Source organism: Crinia signifera, chromosome 4 (genome assembly GCF_055691185.1).
Source record: "Crinia signifera chromosome 4, ASM5569118v1, whole genome shotgun sequence".
Classification (NCBI taxonomy): domain Eukaryota; kingdom Metazoa; phylum Chordata; class Amphibia; order Anura; family Myobatrachidae; genus Crinia; species Crinia signifera.
This window is the reverse complement of record NC_139220.1, coordinates 241,011,095-241,030,037: the sequence shown is the minus strand read 5'-3', so window position 1 is coordinate 241,030,037 and position 18,943 is coordinate 241,011,095. Positions and strand designations below refer to the sequence as shown.

The window sequence follows — 18,943 nt, the reverse complement described above, 5'->3', positions numbered from 1 at the left end:
ACAGCACTCCGGTGCCGTCATGACATCAGGGGCACTACCGGGAGCTGGCATTCTGAAACGTCAGATGTTCAAGTTCACGTGTATTTTGTTAATTTGGCTGTGATCTACCAGCGGATGCCCCAAGATCTACTGGTAGATCAGGATCTACCTTTTGGCCAGGTCTGCCCTACAGCATCACAGAAACTTGAGGTTGATCTCAGTCGAACCCAAATCGCTGGGCCTTCAATCTGATACCTGGTCCACATGGGTTCATTGGTTCTAGAGATATTGCAGGTAAAACTTTTTTTTTTTTTCATTTCTGAAATGTAATTTCATGGCTGTTCATGTTGTTTGAGGGCAGATTTCTCTGGAACCAAACGGGCCAGTTTCACTGGACCAAAATCATCTGAAGGCTACATGTAAATGGGTCAGTTGGTTCCGAAGATTTAGCTGGTTGTTTAAAGGGGGGCGGGGGTGGTTTTCTCTCCCCCTCACACCAGAAAATGCAGGGACTAGGCTTGTGTAAAAGGGGCCAGTCCGAGAATGTCCCTGCAAGATCCTGGGACCATATTCGCTGCATTTTCTGGTATATAAGGGGTATTATTTCCAATAGCCGGGACATGCAGTGCTCTAAATACAGCCGGGCAGCCCCCTGTTCTCTGCCCGGCTGTTAATGGCTGTCATTTCTGCCTAGCGGCGACTGTCCCCCAGTTACCGCGAGCATGTATTCCCCCTTGGCAATGAGCATGTAATCCCACATGGCAATGAGCATGGAACCCCTGGCAATGAGCATGTAGGTATTCAACACTTATGTAGCATAATTTTTAATAGGCATTATGGTGTTTGGCATAATACGTAATGGAGATTATGGTGTGCGGCTTAACATGTAATGAGCATTATGGTGTAAATTTTTAATGTGCGCCTTTTCGCGCGCAATGCCCCTATTTATGAAGCATATTGTGCATTATTGCTCAATCTGTTTGGTATAGTGCAGGCATATCCAAACTATGGCCCTCCAGCTGTGAAACTACAAGTCCCATCATGCATTGCCACAGTTTTGCAATTAGGGAATGTCAAGGCATGCTGGGACATGTAGTTTCACAACAGCTGGAGGGCCACTGTTTGGACATGCCTGGTATAGTGTGTATTTTGGCTCAATCCATGTGGCAAAATGTGAATTTTGCCTTAATCTGTGTGGCATATCGTGAATTTTTGCTCAATCGGTGTGAATTTTGTCTCATTCCATGTGGCATAATGTGTAAGAAGCAAGTACAGTATAAGGGGTTACTATTGTGTTGCATGATTTGTATAAGGGGTATATGGTGTGGTAAACTTAGGTTACCACATAAAAGGTGCTGACATACTGTCTACCAAGTTTTGGCTTTCAGTATTTTTTTATGACTGGAGTGCCGCCTCACCCCTCAAGTATCTTAGGACATCGGCGTCCTGCGGGTGCACCTTTGGAGTGCACCCGCCAATATATCTCCCTGCATTTTTCTTATGCCAGCCCCCTGCGTTTTCCAGGCATATATAATTATTTGAAAGTATTTACACAAATAGAGACACACCCATGAGCAGACCACCCAACCAGAACACTGGTAACGTCCCCCACATTATTAGATGCTAGCCGCAACCCCTATTATTGCGCATAATAGGCCCTTGATAATTTTCAGTTCCAGGCCCATTTAGACCTTAATCTGGCTCTGGTAAAGGGGGGTGATCCCCGTCCCCCCCTTGTCAGGATTTCGGCCTTCTGAACGCCGGGATCCCGACCGCCGGGATTCAATACTGAATCCCTGCATTTTACTCTGTTCACATACCCTCAGCGAACTGCCAATATTGCCGGTTCGCTGACCTCACCCAGGGGCGTGGCAGAGCATCATCGGGGGAGGTGGAGGAGGCAACGCTTAGTGCTGGCGCTGCTCCAAGCACTGCCTCCTCCATTGGTGTGAATGGGAAACAAGTCACTCGACCTTATTAACCTGTTCACACCGCAAAGCAACACAGCAACGAACCAGTAAGAACCCTTCTTTTTTACTGGTTCATATTGCAGTGTTGCTTTGCAGGACCCAGTAACCCCTTTCACATCGCACCAATTACCGGGTCGAACCGGCAAGTAACCGGCATGAACCTGGTAATCACAGTAGGTGCGATGGGAAAGGGGTATAGGTTGCTTTTTATTTTACCCTTGTATGTTCTATTGTCATGTATTGCTAATTGCACATTTTAACCTACGTAGTGCGTCCAAGATGGCCGCCTCGCCTGGGACTCTCCTGTGTAGAAAGAGCCGTGACTGGTTCTGTTAATTCTGCAATGATCTCTCCTAATCCCAATGTGCGTAAGAGGAATAATCCTTGGCATCGATAACACAAAATGTCTGTCACACCTTTGTATTTTATTCATTGTTTCTGAATTCTCTGAAAACCTAAACTTCTGTAATATGTTCATGTTATCTGTAACGTGTCCTGTGCCGAACTGGAGAAAAATACTGTAGAAATATAATTCTTCTTCTTCTTCTTCTTCCTTTGTTAAATCTTGTTTTTATTTGTATATATTATTATTATTATTATTATTATTTATCAGGAGTTAATAACCCATATATCATATAACCGACTTGCATTATTCACATACAACACATACAAATATAATGTTTCCCTACCAAACCTTGAGCACATATTAGTCGGAGGCATTGATTCATTACTCCATAAGCCCCGCCCATTTGTATAGTCAGCTCAGTGATCGGGGTGTAAACTTACTCCATAAGCCCCGCCCATTTGTATGGTTACCTCAGTGTTCGGGGTATAAACCTACTCCATAAGCCCCGCCCATTTGTATGGTCAGCTCAGTGATCGGGGTGAAAACTTACTCCATACGCCCCTCCCATTTGTATGGTCACCTCAGTGATCAGGGTGTAAGCCTACTCCATAAGCCCCTCCCATTTGTATGGTCACATCAGTGATCAGGGTGTAAGCCTACTCCATAAGCCCCTCCCATTTGTATGGTCACATCAGTGATCAGGGTGTAAGCCTACTCCATACGCCCCTCCCATTTGTATGGTCACCTCAGTGATCAGGGTGTAAGCCTACTCCATACGCCCCTCCCATTTGTATGGTCACCTCAGTGATCAGGGTGTAAGCCTACTCCATACGCCCCTCCCATTTGTATGGTCACCTCAGTGATCAGGGTGTAAGCCTACTCCATACGCCCCTCCCATTTGTATGGTCACCTCAGTGATCAGGGTGTAAGCCTACTCCATTTACTTTCCATTACCACCTCTAATCTCATTTACCCACCAGCCCTCACTGCGACCTCCTGACCTTTTGGAGCATTTATTAATATAAATAAAGACAAATTCATACAAAATATATTTAATAAATAAATTCAAACTTTTATTTTAAGTAAAATGTATATATTATTTTTGCTCTGCATTATAAAATAGAGAATACTGGAACAGGATTGTTCCAGAACTCTTACACACTTGTCCTATAAGAGGAACAAGATGGTGGAAGCCACATGACTCATGAAGAGTCATCCATCAGCACTCAGGAGAGGAAAAACCCCCTGTGGGGGAAACCTCTGGGGACCCATGGCTGACGGACTGCCCGTCCCTCTAGGCATTAAGAGACTTTGCAGAGTTTGCCCAAACCACCCACCCACTAACCTTATATAACCCGTCATCCCTTCTGTCACCCCAAATCTGTATTTTAACTTTTTTCCCAGATGATGAAGAACGCACCCGATGGCACCGGGGGGCACGCGCATGTCCAAAGTAATGGGGGGAGAGACAAGGTAGGGGGGAGAGACAGACAAGGTAAAAGGGGCGAGACAGACAAGGTAGGGGGTGAGAGAGACAAGGTAGGGGGAAAGAGACAAGGTAGCTAGCTACCCATTAGTATTAGGACTCCATGTAAGAATCAGCCAGAACCCCTTTAGGACTCGTCTCTGGTGCTATAAGGGGTTAGGGCTGCAATGATATATATAGGACAGCTCTAACTCTGTTTCCTATGTCCCCACCGGGTCTGATCTCTATACACATACACAGACGGCCGTCATGTATGTGCATTAGTCAGTAACCCATTGCCAACAGGCTGCTGGCAACACAGCGGAGGATACAGCGGAGGAGGGGACACCGCTGGTCCTCGCTGGAAAGATACTGTGTGTGATGGTAAATACCAGCGGCATATCCTGTGTATCACATGGACACTAACACAATATGCTGCCAGGATTTAGTATCACTCTTACATGGAGCCCAAACTATGATAAAGCTATAACAACAGTATCAGATAATAACAAAGTAATGGGTACAGCACCGTATACATCTCTCCCACCTCTGCACATTAATAAGTAGGGATCCGTACGGGGACTTGATGCAGCATAGTAGGACACATTTGTGCCTTGCGACACGTCCTAACCGCTCCATACAGGGTTTATCCAGCGCCATCCAGACACCGCCCTTAGGTGTCCCAGGCACAGCCCTAGTGGCTGCTTAGTACTGCCCCCCTAGGTGGGAGATTTGTTATTATCCAATACTGTCCTGTCGGTCAGGTGATCAGTCATATATTACAGTAGTCACGCTCCGAGTCTACCGCCGCATCGTGCTAAACTGCCCTTATCTCTGTCCAGTCACTAACCTTATGTGAGTATGTCCTCCTGCTGGTGAGATGCGCACTGCCCGGAGTTCTGTGAGGTGAATGAGTGAGACAGCCTCAGTATAGCCCTGATTATGACATCACTATGACCTCACAGACCCCACCTGATTGGCCAGTTTGTGGTTTGAGGCCCATTATGACATCACAGCTCCTTTATCTTTTGCATGGCTGATCTGAGGGAAATGTGATTTAACTTCTCACTTTAAATATTACATTCACATCAGAATCTAATGTATTATTTGATGGCAGGATTTCCCTATAAATCTTTGGTAATGTGAGGTTTTATATGAACACAATTTTCACTGTAATTACATTGTATTCTAGCAGGGGTGACCTCCCATCATAACCCATTCCAGGAGAGACAAGATGCTCTCTTTCTGGACATTCATATCAGTGGCAGTTGCAGGGCTGCAGCACAGTCCACAATTCAGATAGGGGAGCCCCACCAACTGCCACCTTAAACACCACAGTCTGGACTCACTGGCAGGTGTGGCTCCCCTTATTGAATTTGTGACATTGGTGCAGTCCCACATCTACAACTACCACTGGCAGCAAGTCCAGGAGCAGAGCATTTTGTCCCTCCTGGAATGGGTCATGTTGGGAGGTATGCGGGATCTACTTTTAGTTCACATATTTAGCAGAGATCTACCATTGTCAATGGGCCTGATTCGGAGGTGGCCCATATACTGATATTTAGTTTTGCTATTCCGCATGCATGAAAGTACCGGAAACCCTTACTGCAGACCCGTAAATCTAACTGTACGATGGCGGGCACAGTTGCACACGGCATTGCTGCCAGTAGAGATGGTAACTGTATATTTCTGTAGATCTAAATACATAAGAATCAAGAACTGCACAATCAGCGTGAATCTCAGCCAATCAGCGTGCGCCGTGCGGCCAATGTTTTCAAAACAGAAGCGCTTCCCGCGCCGCCGCATATCGCTAGTTATTTCTTATTCACTGAAGGGACCCCCACCGCCGCCAGCTTTATACTCAGCGCCGCAGGTACCCGCGCAGCAAGGACACCACTGCAGGCTCCTGTCAGAAGCCGGCATGGACCCCCTTTGCACGGGGGGCGAGGGGCGAACTGCCGCCCTCCAGTGGCCGGCCCTGCATACATACATATACACACACATACATATACATACATACATACATACACACACACACATACATATACATACATACATACATATATGTATATATATACATACATACATACATACATAGCATCCACCTCTGAACCAGGCTCACAGGCCCTATGCTTCCCACAATAGATTTTGTTTTGCTGACCGCTCTTACACACATAGGGCCACATTCTGCTTGCCTCGCTCGGACACCAATTCATTTGCATAGTGTATCTTAGCCCACTGCGCATGCGTACCATTCGCAAGGCGCATGTGTAGGTTTGGGCAACCGTGCACACTCGCGACCTTACGAGTAGAAATACGCTAGCGAACAAACTCGTGCAGAGTAGTCGTAATGTGGGCGTATGGATTGGCGAGGGCACAACTGGGCGGTAATCGGGGCGTATACTGGGGTGGTGACTACATGTGCTGGGCGGTGGCTTCGCTCCACTGTGAGAGCGCTCGGACTGATTGAGCTTAAAATCATTCGCTCGGTAAAAGTAAAGGCCCCCATACACTATGCGATTTTGGGCCGATTTCATCCGATTTCGGCACTTTGTGCCGATAATCGGGTGAAATCGGCCCAAAATCGTAGGTGTGTGATATCTGATCCGATCCGCGGTCCCGTGCGCATCGGACCGGATCAGGGAGGTCGGACGGTCTGTACATACGATCACGTCCAACCTCCCTGTATGCATATGCTTGCCACCTGACAGGCATATGCATGCAGACACCGGGGGAGCAGTGGGGCGGGCAGCGGGTCCCTGAGCGCCGGCGAGTGCTGCTGACTGACCTGGCCGGGCAGTGTACTTACACATAGCAGCAGCGGGGACGGGACGCGTAGTGGCGCCGCCCGCCCCCACCACCGCTGCCCGCCCCCACCACCGCCGCCGCTGCCTGCCCCCACCACCGCCGCCGCTGCCCGCCCTGCAGCTCCCCGGGTTTTTTTTTACATGGGATAAATCGCATGCGAGTGCCAAATTGTATGTGAGCCTCCCGGGGAGCTGCCGGGCGGCTTGCAGGTAAATTGGGTCAGACTTGTCCCTAGGACAAGTCGGCCTAATGTATAGGGGCCTTAAGTCTTACGCCTTGCAGGACAGCCAAATCTCTGCCCCACATTCGCAGGGGCGATCAACACGGACAATTGCTAAAATACCTACACACAATATACACCCATGCAGCATACACGTTTCTCTACTATTAGTTATATAATCACATATATAAGAATGGTAGATGCTATATGTGATTGGATTACTAATAGTATTACTAATACTGGCCATAGTGACCTTCAAATGAAATTATATTGTTATATTTTATTTTGTATTTGAATTGCTTTGATACCTTTATGTTTATTTTTGGATTACATTTGATTTCTATTTTAGCGCAGTCTGTCTTTTTCTCTCTTTGTGATCTTTCTATATGTGGTCCAAGTACCCGCATCTGACTGCTGACTGAACAGAATATTTGTGATTGCTCATAATTTGTTACACCGTGGTCCGACAGCGCACAGCCATTTTCTTCTGTTATAGGATCTATTAGTCAGCCAGCGACTGATAACCAGGACACAAGCACGGAACCACTCTGGTATTGTATCATATTAACGGAGCAGGCGGCAGCTGTACTACAGCAGCATCAGCCTGCAGCCACTGTACCACCCATATCAGACAATTACACCCGACACACTACATTCAGGAGTCGGTCAGGATGTACTTGGTGCTGTTAGGAGCCTCTGTGCTGGTACAGAGCGGTAAGCCCAGCATATGTGGGTGTGGGGCCATACTGATATATAGCAGCTGCAGAGGGCTCTTCACAGCACTCCGGTGCCGTCATGACATCAGGGGCACTACCGGGAGCTGGCATTCTGAAACGTCAGATGTTCAAGTTCACGTGTATTTTGTTAATTTGGCTGTGATCTACCAGCGGATGCCCCAAGATCTACTGGTAGATCAGGATCTACCTTTTGGCCAGGTCTGCCCTACAGCATCACAGAAACTTGAGGTTGATCTCAGTCGAACCCAAATCGCTGGGCCTTCAATCTGATACCTGGTCCACATGGGTTCATTGGTTCTAGAGATATTGCAGGTAAAACTTTTTTTTTTTTTCATTTCTGAAATGTAATTTCATGGCTGTTCATGTTGTTTGAGGGCAGATTTCTCTGGAACCAAACGGGCCAGTTTCACTGGACCAAAATCATCTGAAGGCTACATGTAAATGGGTCAGTTGGTTCCGAAGATTTAGCTGGTTGTTTAAAGGGGGGCGGGGGTGGTTTTCTCTCCCCCTCACACCAGAAAATGCAGGGACTAGGCTTGTGTAAAAGGGGCCAGTCCGAGAATGTCCCTGCAAGATCCTGGGACCATATTCGCTGCATTTTCTGGTATATAAGGGGTATTATTTCCAATAGCCGGGACATGCAGTGCTCTAAATACAGCCGGGCAGCCCCCTGTTCTCTGCCCGGCTGTTAATGGCTGTCATTTCTGCCTGGCGGCGACTGTCCCCCAGTTACCGCGAGCATGTATTCCCCCTTGGCAATGAGCATGTAATCCCACATGGCAATGAGCATGGAACCCCTGGCAATGAGCATGTAGGTATTCAACACTTATGTAGCATAATTTTTAATAGGCATTATGGTGTTTGGCATAATACGTAATGGAGATTATGGTGTGCGGCTTAACATGTAATGAGCATTATGGTGTAAATTTTTAATGTGCGCCTTTTCGCGCGCAATGCCCCTATTTATGAAGCATATTGTGCATTATTGCTCAATCTGTTTGGTATAGTGCAGGCATGTCCAAACTATGGCCCTCCAGCTGTGAAACTACAAGTCCCATCATGCATTGCCACAGTTTTGCAATTAGGGAATGTCAAGGCATGCTGGGACATGTAGTTTCACAACAGCTGGAGGGCCACTGTTTGGACATGCCTGGTATAGTGTGTATTTTGGCTCAATCCATGTGGCAAAATGTGAATTTTGCCTTAATCTGTGTGGCATATCGTGAATTTTTGCTCAATCGGTGTGAATTTTGTCTCATTCCATGTGGCATAATGTGTAAGAAGCAAGTACAGTATAAGGGGTTACTATTGTGTTGCATGATTTGTATAAGGGGTATATGGTGTGGTAAACTTAGGTTACCACATAAAAGGTGCTGACATACTGTCTACCAAGTTTCGGCTTTCAGTATTTTTTTATGACTGGAGTGCCGCCTCACCCCTCAAGTATCTTAGGACATCGGCGTCCTGCGGGTGCACCTTTGGAGTGCACCCGCCAATATATCTCCCTGCATTTTTCTTATGCCAGCCCCCTGCGTTTTCCAGGCATATATAATTATTTGAAAGTATTTACACAAATAGAGACACACCCATGAGCAGACCACCCAACCAGAACACTGGTAACGTCCCCCATATTATTAGATGCTAGCCGCAACCCCTATTATTGCGCATAATAGGCCCTTGATAATTTTCAGTTCCAGGCCCATTTAGACCTTAATCTGGCTCTGGTAGAAACTGCAGGTCTAGAAAGATGTAACCCTGCATTCTGCACCGAGACAGCTGTTGCTCAAAGTCAGAGTTGCTTATTCTTTACCAAGATTACATTAAAGGCATTTAGTAGGTTCAAATATGTAGGTCAATGAAAGCATTCTATACCATAATCTCTCCTTTTCCACAACCGTATAAAAAACCTCCAGTCCATACACAGGTAGCAGAGATCTGTTTTATTCTGTTAATATTCTCAATACTTGCCTGTAAATAAACTTATACATCAGTCTGGTGACCACATAAAACATGACACAATTCATAATAATAATATTTAAACTTGTTTTTTATTGGTAAAAGACAATTTCTTTCTTAGACAGCAGTTTCTGTACTGTAGGATCACTATTTTCTTACAGGCTGAAGTGGGTGTAAATGATGATGGGGAAGGCCTAAAGCCACTCTGCCCTCTGTAGCTTGGAATGCCACACCCCATAGAGTGCCAGAGTATATATGCCTGATACTTCCCTCTTAGTCTGTCTAGTATTACACAGTCCTGTTTTATTATTGTATTCTCAATTGTAAAGTTCTGTTAACTAAGTGAAATAATGTCCCATTTAAGGAATGAATATCTCCCATTGCACCTGTATATAGGTGGTGACTCCTCTTGAACCACTGTTGAACTGGTCGGCGTCACTACTCCTTTTTGCTTGTCAAAGATCTCAAAATAGGTAATTTAGGCCCCTCTGTAGGCTCTGGGCCCTAAATAGATCCAGTTTATAGGTGGACAGGCAATTTTTCATTCTTTAGCATCCACATGGACGCCTATAGAGAATGGTACAGCGAAGTGAGACTCCTTGGCCGAAGCATGGCGAGCAAACATAGTACACTGCTTGGGGATCCAAATTGACACCAAAAATCCTTAAAAAATCTGATTTTGACCTTTTGATGTGTCAACCTTTTGTTCATATTGATAAGGTGACCGATCGTCCTACTTTAGGGAGGACAGTCCTTCTTTTGTAACTTCTGTCCTCCCTCGAAAAGGGTCCTCCTTTTCGATATTTAAAGCCGAGCCAATCCATTGTGTGTGATATAATGTATTTGTATTTGATACGACGATTATCAAGTCTCGGTGCAGTGCGGCGAGACGCGATTATGAAATGCATCGCAGCATGGGAGACCTCGAGAGTGTACCCCACCCTGCTAGTCCATTTAGGTTTGCTCCTCTCCTGCAGCCATTTTAGACATCATTGCTGCAGAAGACGTAGCAGAGAATAGGGCATGTGGTAGCTGAGGAAGGTCTTTGCAGGCTACATGAGAAGTTGTTCACCCTTAATATTGACCATTTGAGGTTGACCTTTTATACCGTAACCAGATGGATGTTCTGACTATGACTAGGACACCTTTTTTGCCAAATGAAGAATTTCAGTGCCCTAACATGTCTACCCGCCACTTCCTCCTCCACAAGGTGCACCTTATTGCTACCTGCTTTCCAAAAGTAATAGAGCAGTGGCAAGAGCTATTGGAGGGACAGGTCACCCCACTCTGCCCAGGACATCCTCATAACTCCAGACTTTCTTTCTGTGGTCCTATAAACACAAAAGAAAGTGATCATGAGAGGGATGTAATACAAAGTTACATTGGGTCTGAGATTAGCATGTTTCTTTATGCTTGAATTGGATTTTAAATACCTATCTCAGTCTTGTTGTTAATATTTCAGTCTACATATTATAAATAAATCTAAACCATACTTCTCATCATGTTTTGTTAGGTTTATTAGGTATATTGCAGCTTCTGTATTATTTCTGTGTTGTGTCAGATCTGTAATCCAAACAGATTAAATTTATTGGAAAGGAGCTTTTTATGGTAACCAAATGGACAAATAATTAGCTTCATAAGGACAGATTAAGTCCAGCGTGTTTCTTGGCAGAGGGATATGATGGAAACCATACAGGCAGCGCAGGATAAACAGGAATGTGTTATTGCAATGAACATTAAATGTCACTAAATTACATCTAAATTTTCTGGATAATTGCTGAGCCTCTCTGGAATTTATCTAATCCAGCATTAAAATATTTACTGTAACCATTTCATCGCTGGCATCCCTCTCACTTTCTGCCTCTGTCAGGTAAATGATGTATACATGTGGATAATTAGCAGTCTACCATTCTTTGGAACATATTTCTTTACTGTAATGTAATCCAGAAACATGTGCAGCACACCCCTTTGGCAGGCTCAGTCCCTACCCTAGTTTACCTTCCCATAGTTGCCAACTCCCAGTGAAGAGACAACATCTCTCTTTAAATACAAAATGGTTGAATCAACCACTAATCAATATGACTATCTGTTGCCCTTTAAAAGATCAAATGGAAATCTGCCTTTTGTGTTCAGATTGTTTGCATACTGTATATCAGACAATATAAAAAAATTATCTGAGATGGTCGCTACCCACTTTGGGGTCAGGACCCACAGTTTAGAACCACTGCTGGATATTATTGTGATGCAAATAGATTTCAGCAGCCACATCAGTGATAGTATCAGTTGGGGGTATTTAGACTCACACAGCCAATGAGAACCCGACACTGGCTGTCATCATCAATTTGTGTGTTACACCAGGAGCTCCCACAAGTTATATGCCCCTGGCTGGTGCATACGCATGTCTTGTGGTCAGCATGGTAAGTATTTTTGTATTTTGCTCACATGTGCCGGCCCCTCCAGCCTCTCACAGCGCAAGGGGCCTGATGTAGGTGCCATTGCTATTCCGTAAAGGTTGTAATATACCTGTGTTCAGTGCAGTACATTTTTTTGCACCTGCATCTGTTGCAAAGCGGGGTACTTGTGTAATATCTGGGCGCCCGTTTTTTTGATTGTATGCCTTAACTTAAGGCATACAATCAGATGCGATGCCGATCTTAGCCGAAATCGCATGCGATTTTAGCCGAAATCACATGCGATGCGACGCGATTTTCCCATAGGAACCAATGTTAAATGGTCCCAAATGATCCCTGAGACCATTAGGGTCAATGTGAAATGCCTCCCAGGCCCCCCCATTGTTTGTATGCCCCCTCATTGTTAACTCCACCCCACCATGAACGCCATCCCGAAGCATGGCGAGCACAGCGAGCCCGCGAGGGGCGGCGGTACGCGTCCTCTGACCTTTTCATACCCCCACTATCCACATCGGCGGGGAGTTGATTTTATATAGTGTGGCGAGCGCAGCGAGCCATCGAGCCCGAAGCATGGCGAGCACACGCGTAATACCTGTGAATGCGTGTCCCCTCGCGGGGCTCGCCACGCTTCGGGCTCGGTGGCTCGTTGCGCTCGCCACACTATATAAAATCAACTCCACGCCGACGTAGATAGTGGGGGTATGAAAAGGTCGGAGGACGCGTACCGTCGACACTCGCGGGCTCGCAGTGCTCGCCACGCTTCAGGTTGGCGTTGATGGTGGGGTGGTGTTAACAATGAGGGGGCATACAAACAATGGGGGGCCTGGGGGGCATTTTGGGGGGCCAGGGGGCCATTTGGGACCATTTAACAGTGATTTTTATGGAAAAATCGGGTCCATCGCATCACATGCGATTTGGTTGCATGCAATGCGATTTTTCCAACCCGGTGAAAAAATCGGGCGCCCAGATAATACACAAGTACCCAAAGCGGATGCAGGTGTTAGGGTCTTTACCATCGGCAGCCATTTGAGGAAGAGGGCAGTGATGGCTTTAGTATCACAAAACAGAGATGTGTGCCTGAATCTCTGTTTTCTGATGGCAATATTCTGTCATCGCGGGTGTGCCCCTGTGTATGAGGCTTAAGCATTAATAATATAGTATTATATCAACTTGAGAAGCTATAGACTGGCATGTACTGTATTTATTCTTTTTGGAAAAATACAGGTCTGAGCAGTGAGCACTCACCTACCATACTATTGAACTTGGCAAATCACAAGGTTGCGACATTGATGGAGCTCTCTGCAACTGTTAACCCATAAGCCACAGTGCCGTATCCCCTCTGGCAACTGATCTTATGTTTAAATTGCAAGCTTATATGCCATCGAGACCAAAATATGAAATGCTAATGTGTTTTACATATGACTGTTAACGTGTACTTTTACTTCTGTGAAGGAGGTCAGTCTTTTGACCTCCATTGTATAACTTGTAAATAAAAACCTCCACGTGTCATGTCACACAGACACAACATGGCAGACTTTTGTAGTGTTTCATTTCTGGGTACTCTTTACCTAGAACAGCGCCCACGATGTCCATCGCGGTCATCGGGGGTAAAAAATCGCGGGCATCGCATGCACTAAAAAAACGGGTGCGACGCGATGCCCGTGATTTTCCCATAGGGATCAATGTTAAAAGTGTGATTGGACGCGATTTTAGTGTTAAATGCCTCAATGCCCGCGATTTTTACATAGGAAACAATGTTAAATGGGCCACAGAGCCCTAATAGTCCCCCTGAAGTCTTAAATGGCCCCCACAATTTTTAACGCCACCCCACGATCAACGTGAACCCGAAGCATGGCGAGCGCAGCGGTACGCGTCCTCCGACCTTTTCATACCCCCACTATCCACGTCGGCGTGGAGTTGAGAATAGAATAGTGTGGCGAGCGCAGCGAGCCACCAAGCCCGAAGCGTGGCGAGCGCAGCGGATACCTGTGAAGCCCGCGAAGGGACGCGTTTACCTGTGAAGGTATCCGTGTCCCCTCGCGGGGCTCGCTGCGCTCGCCACGCTTCGGGCTCGGTGGCTCGCTGCGCTCGCCACACTATTCTATTCTCAACTCCAAGCCGACGTGGATAGTGGGGGAATGAAAAGGTCGGAGGACGCGTACCGCCGCCCCTCGCGGGCTCGCTGCGCTCGCCACGCTTCGGGTTGACGTTGATCGTGGGGTGGCGTTAACAATTGTGGGGGCCATTTCTGACTTTAGGGTGACTATTTTGGCTCTGTGGCCCATTTAACATTGTTTCCTATGGAAAAATCGCGCCCATTGAGCCATTGAACACTAAAATCGCGTCCAATCACACTTTTAACATTGATCCCTATGGGAAATCGCGGCCATCACGGGCATCGCATCGCACCCGTTTTTTTAGTGCATGCGATGGGCGCCGTTCTAGGTAAAGCGTGCCCATTTCTGCATTTTCCTTCTGCAGATTATTGGTTTACAGATCCACATGAACATTTTACAACTGCACATAGACAATAATGGAGAGGGAATGGGAGAGAGTAAAATAAGCTGCGATTTAGCATTTTGCACCTCTGTGTGACATTACGGTACGGTCATACCAAAGTTATATAATGCTGTTATTTTCTCTGCACATTGTTCTGAACAAAGGATACGCTGAGAAATGCTCACTCAGCGTAACATGGAAGTGAATTGGGAATGCTGTACTCCTGTCACACCATAGTGACTCCACTGTCATAGTGCTTCCCTTTTCTGCTGTGAACTTGGCATTGATTTATTTAGATCATGTATAAGGAGCAACTTGGAAGAACTTTAAAAGTACTGTATTTCATTGTTTCTATTGCAGCCACAGAACTTGCAGGTACTGACATCTGTCCTGAACAAACAAAATCACTATCACTAATCGTGATACATTTTCAAAAATACAGGACGTGGTCTTTGGTGGTCTGTAAATTAGCAATTTACTATTGTTTTTAAAACTTCCATATACGTGCAGTATATTTACTGTAGCTTTCCAAATGTATCACATTTGTGCAAAAATTAAAGTTGTGCTACCAAAGTTCCATGTCTTTGGTAGCCCAACTTATTTTTTTTTTTTGTCAAAATTCCTAGTACAATGCCATAACAAAATTTGGTTAAAACTTGCATACATGAAATGTTAGACTTCACATGAGGGCTGCACAATCTAACTTCCTCCTGTTTTATCCATTGCTCTTGCAGTCTGCTATTAACCTTAAGGCCAATAAACATTAGGCGATTTTCTGCTGAATATTGCCTAGTGTGTATGGCCCTGCTCTACCCAACTAGCGATGATGCTCCCGCATCATCGCTAGCGAGTTGTGCAGTCTGCTGGTTTTACCAGTACATCTAGCGATGATGGATAGATTTTCAGCCATCATCTCTACTTATTCTGGTCCACACGCAACGCTGTGAAATTAGAATAAACGCCGCCCGCAGTGCCGGCCGCCCCCGCCCCCTCACACGCCGCGATCCCCCACACAGCTGCGAATGACTGATTTGCGTAATCATCCATTCGGTGACCATCGAAGGATTTCTCCAACGCTCGCAGATCAGAGACACCTTTATGGTGATTTAGATATGCGAGTGCCCTGTGCGGGAAGCAGGCGGGCAGCTGACATCCGCTGCCCGCCTCGGCTTCACCAGGTGATTTGCGTGAAAAACCCCATGTCGACCTTTTGACTGTCAACCTTCCCCATGTCGACCTAATGACCCTGTCGACCTAACCCCATGTCGACCTCCTGTCATGTCGACCTTGATGCATGTTGACCTTGTGGTGTTGACCTAATTGATGTCTAACCAATGATCCATACCCTGACCGCCAATGTATATTTTTTATGGTGGCAATGTATACTTGGCTGGCGCAATGTTACATATGTGTATGTTACATGTGTATGTTACATTTTGCACAGGCAGGGCGGTATTTACCTGATCACTGGGCTTTGAATATACGCAGCCCAGTGATCAGTTCTGAATAAGGCCCCAAGAACAGAAATGCGCTGAATACAATAGCCCCTGCTCCCACCTTTGGAATTCAAACCCCTCCCATTATGCAAATAGCCTTTTATATAAAAGATTTTCAGTAAAGTCTTTCGACTACTGAAAATCCTCCTGCTCTTTGGAACAATAGCTCAGTGTGTACGCACTACTTTGGTGACATAGGCCTTTAGAGTGACGTGACTGCTGCATACACTGGCCACCATCTTGTGGGCCATAATTATTTTCAATTTGTTTTTAAATTCTCTCTATTAACATTTCATCATTTCCACATTAACAACCTTTTTCCCAACTTGGCTGACACTGGCAAACTTCTGACTATCCTGAATCAGGCCATGAACATTTTAAGCTCTGTACACTCTAGATGAGTTTTTAAAAAATATAATTCAGAAAGTCCCTCCTTATAGATGTATAAAATATGTCTGTGCGTATGCTCAATGTCGTTAACTATGCGCACTCTCATGCATTGTTAATGGCTCCCCCTCATTCTCTGTGCATGCTGCTAAATCTGACTGTGTGCACAGCTGAGGGCCTAGTGACGTCACCGAATGATATACAGTAGGCAACCGATATCGGTAATTGATTAACCCTTATAGATGTGCCATTGAGTAAAACACAATGTACAAAACAGCTGTAAATAATGAATGTCATTTTGGATAGTTAGGTTGTCACTTTATGGAAAATCGTGGCTGTTATTTTGTACGAGTTGTAGAGATATAATTACACATCGTTTTTCGGTTATGAAAACTTCCAGATCTAAGTGTTTACAGAGTGTTCCCGGTACAGCTTGAGGGCCTTTGATTTTATTTTAATTGCTTATTGATAATGATTGCTCACAGTGAAATATTAGCCTGCCTTGGTGGTTCCCGATCTGGAACATCTGTCTTTACAGGAAGAACAGAACGACTTTTAACAGATCAAAAAAATGTTTAGAAGGGTGGCTTTGCAGCATGAGTTGTAATGCAATACTTTTTGGGGAGGAATTGTATTTTTATTTTCTACATTAACTGTTCAATTGGAAAAAAAATGTTGAAGTCTTAGAAATTATTTTTCTATAGCAGATTGTAAAGTTAACCCTTTGATTGGCAACATTGCTGTGAGAGATCCTCAAAATATCAGCTAAAAATGCCAGCGTTGCTTTAAAAAGGTTTTTTTTTTCTGTGTTGAGGCTTCCAGTGCTGCAATTGGTGTGGACACTACTGGGCCCTGAGGCAGAGAGTGAGTATGCCCCCCCCCCCCCATTCTCCATCAGTGTGTGCATGCCCATAGTGATGGAGCACTCTGGGAGCCGCTGGCATGCCTTCAGTCCCTCTGTCTCCAGTGAATAGACACTCATTGGCGTGCAGAGCATCAGGGCCCCTGAGGATTAAGTGGCCCACTGCTGCCCCTGTCACCCTCTTCCTGTCAATGACTGTTTTTCCCTGTCACACTCTGCCTCCCCCTGCCTATCCCTGTCACCCACTGCTGTGTGGCAACTTCAGTTGGGCTTTTGCACCCACAAGTTCTTCCACTGGCTCTGCACATGGCACACCCTCTATTCAGTGCTGCAGCAAGTGACAGGGGGACTCCCAACTGACACCCACACCGTGAGACACTGCAGCTCGCAGGTGGGACAGTCCTAAAAGAATCATGACAGTGAGGGGCCATGGATTAGTGTTATTTTTAACCTGTAAATGAATATTGGTCCTAGACTCCTAGCACCTGGATAACATTAATAATACAATTGGAAGCTTAGACTTCTATCCTCATGCCATGGAGAAGTTGCAGCCAGTACTATGTATATGGAAATCTAAAACTAAGATTTATTTTTTCTTCTAGTGCTGGTAGGAATTATTTTGATCTGTAATACTGGAAGTGTTCCGGGATAACATAAACCTGTTTTATGTCCCTCAGGCTTCTATAGCGGTACTTCTTAGGCTGGTGCGTTCGTACAATGTGATGGATGTCATGTCTAAATACTATGTTGAGTCTTAATAGCATTTTAATAGCATTTAATGTACATATAATGTAACACTCTTGTTTAATAGTGAAACATATTCTGTACAAAATCATCCCGCCAGGCATAAAGAGACAGAATGCACAGTGGTTCTGAAATGAACGTTCAGTACTAGGTTGCTGCTGATGTAGAGACAATGAATGGACAATCAGCAGTTCTATTAGCTGTAGCGTGTACCACCGGTATAATACAATAGAAAAAGGGGGTTTAGACCCAGATCACACAAGGTGATTGTGGGTCAGGTGCGCCTGACCTGAGTTGTCTTTCTAAGCAGCTGCCCTGGGACAGGATAGTTAGTCCTGTACGGGAAGTACACAAGCAAAAAAGGAAAAAAGGTTTGGGCTGCGCTAATTAGATGGTATTATGTGCAAAATTTATGCATAAAAATGAGGTGGAGATTGGTTAGATCTATCACAATTTATTAACACTTCTAAAATGATGAAGCCAGAAAGTAAACAGGCTATAAAAACAATAATGTTGGAAGAATAAAAGCAACTTCTCCCCAGACCATAACCATATGGATGGGTTCGACCCAGGAAGTCCCAAACGTCCAAATTGAGTGTAAACTGATGTCCCACACCTGTCAATGGGGAAAGTGACCAACGTCCAATTGGAGCTGTGATGGTATCCCCAAACGTGCAATATGGAGGGAGGACAAGATGTTAGTCTTAGGAGTGGCCCAAGATGGCACGAATCACCAACTCCTGCCGCTTGATGGATTGAGCGGGGTGTTGTCCTCGACTTCTACTGTAGTTGCAGGGTTTGTAATCCAATTGGAGAGGTGGAAAGGTGGGTGATGGGGGGGGGGGGGGAGTGGGGGCAGATGGTGGATGATGGTTTTCCAAAGGGTGTTGGGTGGGTCTGTAATCCCAAAATAGTCCTTCTGTGGATGCTGGTTAGGCAAGGTGAGGCAGATTCCTGACCGGTTTCGCTGCTCCAGGCAGCTTTATCAAAGGATTTGCCTTCTGGAACAAACAGGTAGTCTCGTAGGAAGGAACAGACAGCGGCACTCCAATGGTTTTCAACA

General features: G+C 45.6%; 1 protein-coding gene and 1 long non-coding RNA gene across 7 annotated transcripts in view; one reads left to right on the top strand and one right to left on the bottom strand.

Moving 5' to 3' along the window:
* SEMA4B (semaphorin 4B) overlaps positions 1–18,943 on the top strand; it is a 254,134-nt gene that overhangs the window by 54,806 nt on the left and 180,385 nt on the right. The window lies entirely within an intron of this gene.
* LOC146075172 (uncharacterized) lies at positions 3,343–5,436 on the bottom strand. Its single transcript, XR_014473513.1, has 2 exons — positions 4,733–5,436; positions 3,343–4,659 (listed from the first exon to the last, which is right to left on the bottom strand). It is a non-coding gene; the product is annotated as an uncharacterized LOC146075172 (long non-coding RNA).